Source organism: Danio rerio, chromosome 8 (assembly GCF_049306965.1).
Source record: "Danio rerio strain Tuebingen ecotype United States chromosome 8, GRCz12tu, whole genome shotgun sequence".
Lineage (NCBI taxonomy): Eukaryota > Metazoa > Chordata > Actinopteri > Cypriniformes > Danionidae > Danio > Danio rerio.
In genome coordinates, this window is record NC_133183.1 from 28,906,888 (window position 1) to 28,917,500 (window position 10,613).

Consider the following 10,613-nt stretch of genomic DNA (forward strand, 5'->3'; position numbering starts at 1 on the left):
TAAATGTTGAACTTACTTCCGAGTACTTTTATGTGATTTCCTTCTCCCTTGGGGCGCTGATGTTTTATCAATGCGTTGAGATGTAAACGTACTAATAAACAATATTAAGAAGTTATATCTGGATTATTCTTCAATGGATGGATGACAACAACATATTGCACATAGACATGACAGATAGAAATGAAAACCCTAGACAGGCTCCTTCTGACTACGTAGCCTTATATACATTTCTGGAAAGAGCAAAATATGTCCATGGAGGTACATTTTTTGCAGTTTTAATTTCGCAAATCCACCAGAAGCCGCTATGTACGCTTTTTCAGGTCTCAAATTTCTCTCACGAGTGTCATTCGTGCCTGCTATTCTATGTAAATCCACCAAAGGCAGCTTTCGATTAACTGACTTACTGATTGACCAACTGACCCATCACCCCACCCTCAACTAAACCCAACCGATAGTGTTTTCAAAAGCACTGAATGACCCACCCCTCTCTTCCCTGAATTCAACCGTAGAGTTTATAAAGCAATTCAGAAAAAGAAAATCCCTTTTACCACGTTTTCAGATCTTACCAAGTTCTCACCATGTTATTTACTCCTTTAATATATTTTTTATCTTTTATCTTACCTGCTTTCAGGAACCATTCTTGTCCGGACTCAAACCTTGTTGTTTTTGCGGCCAACTTCAATCTGCGTCTCAAGTCTGCTGACATACATATTGAGCTGCCCTCAACACGGAGGTTAGCAGTCAGCTAGTAAGCCAAAAAATAAAAATAAAAAAAACGGTGACATACCGTCTTGTAGCATTTATTTTAAAGATTAAATGCAGCCATTCATACCTCCGGCTATAAAATGTATATTAGCTTAGTTTTCAGAATGGGCCTATATTGAGAATGGCATTTAGAAGAAAAGTAAATTTGTGCCAGTTGTTTTTTTCTTTTAAGTATCAAAATAAATACTCGATATAAAGATCTTAGCAGTACACTGGTGGGTGTTCAGACGCGGCCACAGGATCGCGGAGACTCATCTGTCACTGGGTCCTTTAGGAATCAGTCTCACACTCTCCACTCCTCAATTTGCCATAATTTAAAGTTAACTTTAAAGACAATTTAGATGATTAGTTAGGCATGAAACATGCCAGGACCAGGGCTTTGATATAAAATGTGAAACAAACAGTGTTCACAAAAGTTGCAATATAGTCAGCATTACACTTACCAGACAAAACCAGGTCAAAGACTACAGCCCAATTCCAATTCTACCCCTTAGCGCTTCCTCTTCCCCCTACTTCTCGTTTTGCATGTTCATGTGAAGGGGAAGGTATGTCCCAATTCACTTTAGCTTGAAGGCGTAGGGCTAAGAGGAAGGGCTAGATACCCTTTGAAACGAAGATTTTTCAGGACATGTGTGACCATTAAGATCCTTTCACATGAAACATAGCAGTTGCAAGTTTCTAGTTCACTTTTGTATAGAAATATTTTAATGTTCTTAAAAATCTAAAATAATTTTAATAAAAATCTATAATTTCATCCTAACTTTTCCCCTCTCTTTTTTCTTGCTATCTTGCTAAGTTTACTTGCTCTCTCTTATTCTTTCTCACTGTGTGTGTGTGTTCAGTCCATTCAGTCCAGAGGCTCTCTCACACTCCACTTACCCATACTGCTCTCACTGGGGAATTTCTGTTAATTAATGCTAGATTGGAAAAATTAATTTAGCTGCAGGGTAGCTAATCAATAATCATGTCCCAAGTCCATTACACGTCTCTTTCACTCTCTGCTTACCCCCCACTTCTGTTTCTTTCTGGACTCACAAGGTGATTTTCTTCACAATTAATCATAAAACCCCAAAACTCTGGTACATCCGCTAATGCAGGTCAATCAAATCAATAGACTCATTATTGGACGACAAACTCTCCAAACACACATCTAACACCCATAATCTCTCTCTTACCAAGGCATTTTAGTTATAAAGACAGCACAAAGATGATTTATAAAAATAATCTCTTATTTTTCAAAATATACGTTTGAAGATATGATTATTAGTATTATCAATCAACTGTCGTATTCTTTCTTCATTTAGTTTTTTTGTCCTGATTTCAGTCTTTGAAATGAATGAGAGGAATGTTAAACTCTGCATTTCCACCATTTTGAGACTCATTAATGGTTCCTCAGAGCAAGACATTTTATAATTGAATTCAATTCAATTCAATTCACCTCCCAAACCATGCAAGCTAGAGGCGACATCAGAAAGGGAAAAAAAAATTCACCGATTGGCGAAAGTGAAGAAAAAAAAATGTTGAGAGAAACCAGACTCAGTTGGGCACAACCATTTTAATTTCTCCGCTGGCCAAACAGATTTTGCAGAGCTGCAGTCTCAGCGGCGGAGGCTGGAAGCTAGTCTCAGCGAAGACTCGTCTGTCCCTGGAGCGTCACTGGAATCAGTCTCATGCTCTCCCTTCCTCCATGACCACCACAACAGCTGCTCAGGTACGGCCTGGTCCAGAATATGGAAACCTTAGGAACATCTTGTCGCTGGTCTTGGATCGAATCAGTGACTCTGCATAGTCTAAAGGCCGTGGGAGGAGTATCCCTAGGTGGAAATGGAGATAAAGAGAATAATTAGCGTAGCTGCTTCACTAAACAGATAGGTCTTTAATCTAATTTCGATTTGGGAGAGTGTGTCTGAACCTCGGACATTATCAGAAAGGCTATTCCAGAGTTTAGGAGCCATAAATGAGAAGGCTCGACCTCGTTTACTCGACTTTGCTATTCTAGGTACTAACAGAAGCACTAAGTTTGAGATCTTAAAGAGCGAGTTGGATTGTAACAAGATAGAAGGTTGGTTAGATAAACAGGAGCTAGATTATTTAAAGCTTTATAGGTAAGAAGCAATATTTCAAATTTAATACGAAACTAAACAGGCAGCCAGTGTAAGGAGGATAAAATTGGGGTGATATGATCATATTTTCTAGACCTGATAAGAACTCTGGCAGCTGCATATTGTACTAATTAAAGTTTGTTAATAATAAAACAGTGCATTACAGTAGTCCAGCCTAGAAGTCATAAAAGCATGGGCTAGCTTTTCTGCATCTGAGATCTAATTTATCGATATTTCTTAGACGAAAGAAGGCAGTTTTTTTGACATGTGATATATGATTTTAAAAAGATAAATTGCTGTCTAATATGACACCAAGATCTTTTATAGTAGCGCTAACGCTAACTTTGTATCCCACTAATTGTAGATTGAGTTGTGAGATCTTCTGTGTACAGGATTTAGGCCAAATAAGTAATATTTCTGTTTTGTCTGAGTTTAAGAGAAGAAAATTGTTGGTCATCCAGTTTTAACATCTTTAATACACTAAGTTAATAATAATAATAATAATAATAATAATAATAATAATAATAATACATTTTATTTAAAGGCGCCTTTCTAGCAACTCAAGGACACTGTACAATCAACCTGACATATTATCAGGTTTAGTGGAAATATATAATTGAGTATCATCTGCATAGCAGTGAAAGCTGATCTCATGTGTTCTAATAATGTATCCCAGAGGTAGCATGTAAATTGTAAACAACAAAGGGCCTAAAACTGATCTTTGAGGCACCCCATACTTTACTGGGCTGACTTGTGAAGGCTGTCCATTAATATTCACAAACTGGTAATGGTCAGTTAAGTATGACTTAAACCATTGTAGAGCCTGTCCCTGGACACCTGTAGTCTTTAAGCGATTTATGAGGATACTGTGGTCAATGGTGTCAAATGCTGCACTAAGATCGAGTAAAACTATTAGCGAGATGCACCTGGGGTCAGCAGCTAAGAGTAGATCATTGGTTATTTTCACTAATGCAGTTTCTGTACTGTAATGAGCCCTGAAACCTGACTGAAACACTTGGAATTATAAGTAGGAACAAAATTGAACTTCAACAGATAAAATCTATAAATATGTATTCGGATATGAATTACTTAACATGCATGCACAACTGCTTAAGCCATATTTTCCGGTTTTCAGAAATTATCTGTCTGTCTGTCTGTCTATCCATTAATCTATTCATTAATATCCATCCATCCATCATGCCAAGCAGATGATGATTGACATTCAAATAACATCACATTATGGCTGTTTTCTGCACATGCCAAAAACGCGAACATACATTAATTAGCAAATCTTTTTCAGGTTCTCAAAACGCAAATCAATTTAGGTGTTTGCAGTCAGCACTTCATTTACATCTTCTTATTTTAGCATATTTAAATATCACGTGTCTTTCCTGCAGTTTCTGAACTGCTCATCAATTTCTGGTCTTGTTTGTAGAGATACACTTTGGAAGACTGTAATGAATATTAATATAACCTGAGAAAAGTAAAATGCAGACACACACAGAGATAAACAGAAAAGAGCACTAATATAATTATGTCATATGACATAAAATACATTTTTAACTAGATACATTTTTTATTTATTTTAGAAAACCTCAAAAAAAAGCATAAAATGTGAATTAAAAACCTTGAACAATAAAGAAGTAAATATATTATTTTAACTGTGAATTTATTCATTCATTTATTCATTTTCATTTCAGCTTAGTCATTTTATTAATCTTTGGTCACCACAGCGGATTGAACCACCAACTTATCCAGCATATGTTTTATGCAGCAGATGCCCTTCCAGCTGCAACCTACGGGAACACAGGGAGAACATGCAAAGTCCACACAAATATCCACACAAAGCCAGGCTCATACCAGCGACCTTCTTGCTGTGAGTCGATTGTGCCACCCTGCTGCCCTTAACTAAGTATTATATAATACATTTTTTACATTTGTAACAGAAATTAGCTAATTTTATGAATATTAATAATCAACAATAAGTTTATTCATAATTATTAATATTCCGGCTTAAGCTTCAGTCAATTTGGTCAAACAAACATATGATTGTATATGATCCTGTCTGCTCGACCGAGCGGACTCTTAGATTATGAATATTAATTATCAACAATAACGAATTATTATTAATCATTAATATTCTGGTTCAATTTATTGTTAATTTGACCAAACAAACACAAGCAGAGCCGCCGTTTCCTGATGAAACTCCTTTTGATGTCCTTCTTGATGTGTGGAGTTTGTAATGCAGTTTGGACGAACACGATCGCAAACTTTAAACTGAGTTTACTTTGCCGGAAAATAAAGAAAGCGTTGCGGGAAAAGTCGATGCGGCTTAGAAAGCCTTGTGGCCCTCCTAGGGGCCACATTTGATGGATTCTTTGTTCGGACGTTCTCTGCCCAGATGTTTGGGGAGAAGTCTGGTTATACATGCGGGTCACGTGACAACCCGTTCAACATTCTGACCAATGATTTCAGGACAAAGTTTGCGCGCGAACCTTCCTTTGTCTTGAGGCTGCTCGTATGCAAATTTGAGTGTCCGCCCAAAGCATGCGGACAGGCATTTAATACAGGGGATTAAAGAATAAAGCAATGCGAGTTATGGTCTTGCTCTATGCATCATGTGTTGTAAAATGTCAGCAGAAACCCATCGGTACCAAACATGGGGGTTTTCAAAGTACATCAACATAATTTTTCATATCCTTACATTATTTATGCTTTAAAAAGGCCTAAAAGGAACAGGCATACAGGTTATAAGAGAGGTTACACAGGTAAGAAAAGTCAGAAATGAGATACAAAGTTTACAAAACATAACACTTTAGTTTTGTGCTGGTCCAGGATTTTTTTGAGTTCATTTTCTTTCTGTCGGAACAGCCTCGTGGGTGTGTGTGTGTGTGTGTGTGTGTATATTTGGGCAGGAATGTCTTTGAAGTTCCAGGCTTATCTCTCCAATCTCCCTAGATTACTTAAGCTGTCACGAAAATCCAGACTTCTTGGAGCCAGGGGTCGTAAAACCCATGCGAAATACTCCGTGATAAAATCAATAAGTAATTTTATCTTTGGACTGTACGTTTGCACGTTTCTTACAGTTCCCAACTGCACCATCACAAACTGTTTGCAGTGAAAACAGCCTTCTATGCAGGCCTGATAACTTAAATTTGATGGGAAAGATCTTAGTTAATTCATTACATTCAACACTGAGTTCAAAACTCTTTTCAAATTAGTAGAATTATCTTTCAGTAAATTTTGAGTACACTCATTTCATTTGATAAAATTGACTGTTGGGTTTTACAGTGTAGTTGGTATGTTTCTCATTAGACTTTGCAGGATTATTAACTTGTGTATCATTTATCTCTGATTTATCGATATAGCCTCTTACTGAGGCAATGCGCTAATCCAATCACACAAAGCCTATATCAGTTACATTTACATTATCCACATTTGCATCGACCACTTTCTCTTACACACAGATCAACCATCATTCAAAACCATCCTGTGATTTTGATTTACTAAAAGATCATCAACTAGAATGTAGAATATAAAGTGACTTACAGTACCATATGTTCATTTAAAATCTACACATACATACTAAAGAATCATATTAAAATGAGAGATTATAAACTGTACAAGGACACTCAAAATAATGATGTTTGCCATTTACTCAAAGCACTTTTTAATTTTTAAATTTCTTTCACAATTTTTGTGATTTTGGTGCGGATAATTTAATTGTTTTACGTTCAATACACTTAAATTTGTAAAAACTAATGTTAACTTAATTACTTCATGCTACCCAAATACAAATCAATTGTGTGAAATGTTGAAATTTACATCAATTCCATGCTTGTTCAAGAAAAAAGGTCAGAAGAGGTTTTTCTTCAATGTCAAAAATCGTAACAATTTATTGGATACAAATAAATAATTCGATTCACAGAATTCCATTATCCTTCATGCAATGCAAAAGTTACATTATGGAGGTACGCAATAACTTTCTTTTGCTGACTTCAACTTATATAGGTAGCTGATATTAAAAGGTGGAGTTTAGGGAAATTTGTCATTTGTCAATCATTGTCCAGTCCTCCATTGGCTGCACCCCAGACAAAAGTCCTCTTTTTCTACGAATTCTCTGCACAACAAAAAAAAAAAAAGCATAAAACTTTTTGTGCTCTGTGTTCAATTTTAACACATTTCTTCAGACAGGAAGTTTCTGCAGAGCTGAATTTAATTTTGGACCAGCATTTATCTACTTCTGCAAAAATGCTAATTAGTATGCACAGCATCTCATTCACAACAGTAGAAGTTCAGTTAATATATGACCCTTACAAGACCAATACAAATAATTGTTTGATTAAAAGAAAAAGAGACAAAAATGATAAAAAAATTGATACCTATTTTCTAACAGAAACCTAGCATACGTTGTGCATAGATAATAATAAAAAAAGTAATTTACGTTGTTTCACTTTCTCAACAATCAAATGAAAACCTGATTTAAGGAACTAACAATCACCTAACAATCTCGTGAGAAAATATACCCAGGCTCTTTGGGAAAATTGTGCCTATACAAGCATTTTCTTCTTGTTTTTTAATCTATGAAATCAAAAGATTTACCAAAATACTATTGGCATTAATGGCTAAAGTCTATCGATTTTTTTTTTCATAACAGTCAATGTTTTTTCAGCAACTTCTATAAATAGCATGGGTTACGCTAAACCACATACACTCTTACGTTCCATGGTGAAATGGTTGGCACTCTGGGCTTTGCATCCAGTGATCCTAGTTCAAATCTCGGTGGAACCTTTTCCTTCTTTCCTTGCAGCTTTAAATCGCAACAAAAAAATGAAAACCTGATTTAAGGAACTACCTATTTTCAATTTGATATTAACAACTTAACAGACAACAGAAATGTTGAGGCATTGTGCTGCATTTATGAGCGTCATTTTGACTGTGTGGATATTTATAACAAAACGCCTATTACAACTGCCTGCTTTTAGTTTTAGTGAAAATACGAAACATACCCTCTCTTTTGCTGAATATCAGTTTTAATAAACGATAATGACCATTATAAAAGTATAACATACAATTAATTTATACATTATAGGAAATAAAGGCAAGCGATCAGTCAATATACAGAATGTAGGCTACGTGGTTACATTAATTATTAACCTATCTTTGTGCTTAGCCAAAACACTTTACCTGGGAACAAGTAAAAGATTCCAATAACCAAAGTCGGGAAATATGTCGTAAGATATAGACAACATGATGAATGAAATATCATGTTTAATAAATATAGTGAGATTAGATCCATTGGGAGATGCTTGATGAGCAGTCCGATGAGCATGCTTCAACGGTAGAGCTTTTGAAGGTATATTTTGACTTAGTTGTTAGATAAAGATTTCTGACCATCCGCTGATTCTGATGCCATGTGAAAATTTTATGCTGTAGTAACTCATTGGTATAATATTTGCTTTGGGTGCAAGAGGTCCTGGGTTCAAATCCCGGATGAGCCCTTGCAAGTGTCTTGTGTTTTACAAAGCAAAATGGTTTGTTTATAAAAATGTCTTTTGAAGAAATCCAGTTTGCCAGCAGATAGTATTACCATGTAAAGCATTCCTTGCATAGTGGCTTGCTGGTCTAAGTGTGATTTTTGCTCATGCCATGAGAGCTCTCAGGTGAGCCCTTATGCTGTGTTCACACCAGACGCAGAACACGCGGATAAATTGATACGTTTAGGGCCGTGTCTGAGTCCACTAGATTCTTTTAGAGGTGCATCCAGCTCTGTGAGCTCATAAACTCCTCCAGAAACTGAACCTAGATGACGGAGGCTTTCAGCAGTGCTTCTGACTGAGCCAAGCCCAGTTTGATGACTTGTTGTCGGTGTCGGCTGAAGGATTTCCCCCGGGACACCATCAACAGGTTTTACATCAAAATCACGCCCCTACAAAAGCAAGCTTCTGATTGGTTAACGCGGTGCGAATGTCCGCTGAAGTTCAGAATTTTGTACTCGATAGATTCTCGCGAAAACACGCAAAACGGTCAATTCACGCCACGCCATTTGCACGTATTGTGCTATTCGCACCGCGCCATTCGCGCAATTCGTGCCGCACCATTCGCGCGTATTGCGCTGCAGGATGTCTATTCGCGCATTTGCATTGACTTAACATGTAAATCACTCACGCTTGATGCGCGTTTTGCGTCTGGTTTGAACGCAGCATTATAGTTGTCTGCTGTTTTATGAGGGAATGCCGGTTTTTCAGCAGATTTTGTTGCCATGTAAAGGAAAGCTAATTTTTTGTGGCTCATTGGTCTAGAGGTATGATTCTTGCTTAGAGTACGAGAAGTTCTGGGTTCAAATCCCGGATGTGCTCTTCCAAGTGTCTTATGTTTTACAGAACAATATTGTTTTTTATAAAAACGTCTTTTGAAGAATTCCAGTTTGTCAGCAGATAGTATAACCACGTAAAACATTTCTTGCTTAGTAGCTTGCTGGTTTAAGAGTGCGAAACACGCAAAACGCTCAATTCACGGCGCGCCATTCGCACGTATTGTGCTATACGCACCGCGCCATTCACGCAATTCGTGCCGCACCATTCGCGCGTATTGCGCCGCAGGATGTCTATTCGCGCATTTGCATTGACTTAACATGTAAATCACTCACGCTTGACGCACGTTTTGCGTCTGGTTTGAACGCAGCATTACAGTTGTCTGCTGTTTTATGAGGGAATGCCGGTATTTTTGCAGATTTTGTTTCCATGTAAAGGAAAGCTAATTTTTTTGTGGCTCATTGGTCTAGAAGTATGATTCTTGCTTAGAGTACAAAGGCTCTGGGTTCAAATCCCGGATGAGCTCTTCCAAGAGTATTATGTTTTACAGAACAATATTGTTTTTTATAAAAACGTCTTTTGAAGAATTCCAGTTTGTCAGCAGATAGTATAACCACGTAAAACATTCCTTGCTTAGTAGCTTGCTGGTCTAAGAGTGTGAAGAGTGTGAAGCTTGCTCATGCTGTGAGAGCTCCCAGGTTAAAATTTTAGGTGAGCCCTTACAGGTGTGTGGCGTTTTATGAGGAAATGCTGGTTTGTCAGCGATACTGTTGCCATAAAAAGCTGATATTTTGCAGTGGCTCGTTGGTCTAGGGGTATGATTCTCGCTTTGGGTGTGAGAGGTCCCGGGTTCAAACCCCGGACGAGCCCTCACAAGCGTCTTGTCTTTTACAGAGCATTATGGCTTTTTACAAAAACGTCTTTTAAAAAATTCCACTTTGTCAGCAGACAGTATCACCACATAAAACGTTCCTTGCATACTGGCTTGCTGCTCTAGATATATGATTCTTGCCCATGCCGCGAGAGCTCTCAGGTTGGAATTCCAGGTGAGCCCTAACAGTTGTCTGGTGTTTTATGAGGGAATGCCGGTTTGTCAGCACATATTATTGCCGTGTAAAGGAAGCACCCTTTCCAGCGGCTTGTTGGTCTAGGGGTATGATTCTCGCTTAGGGTGCGAGAGGTTCCAGGTTCAAATCCCAGATGAGCCCTTGCACTTGTTTCGAGGGATATCATGGCTTTCACAGAGGCCTGTTTCAATGCCGGTTTGCAAGCATTAGATAGTGTCTCAGGAAGGCCTCGGTTCCATGGTGTAATGGTTAGCACTGTGGACTTTGAATCCAGTGATCTGAGTTCAAATCGCGGTGGAACCTTTTCCTTCTTTCCTCTCAGCTTCAAATCAGTGAAATGAAGGAGCTTAATTTCAATTACCCCA

General features: G+C 37.7%; 1 long non-coding RNA gene and 1 other non-coding gene across 2 annotated transcripts in view; one reads left to right on the plus strand and one right to left on the minus strand.

Annotated features, from left to right (window-relative positions):
- Positions 1-2,303: 2,303 nt before the first annotated feature.
- Positions 2,304-10,613, minus strand: part of LOC137490330 (uncharacterized) — a 272,586-nt gene continuing 264,276 nt past the window's right edge. The window contains exon 4 of the long non-coding RNA XR_012384390.1: positions 2,304-2,579. This is a non-coding gene — a long non-coding RNA (uncharacterized lncRNA). The remainder of the gene's footprint in view (positions 2,580-10,613) is intronic.
- Positions 9,980-10,051, plus strand: trnap-ugg (transfer RNA proline (anticodon UGG)). The gene has a single exon. It is a non-coding gene; the product is annotated as a tRNA-Pro (tRNA).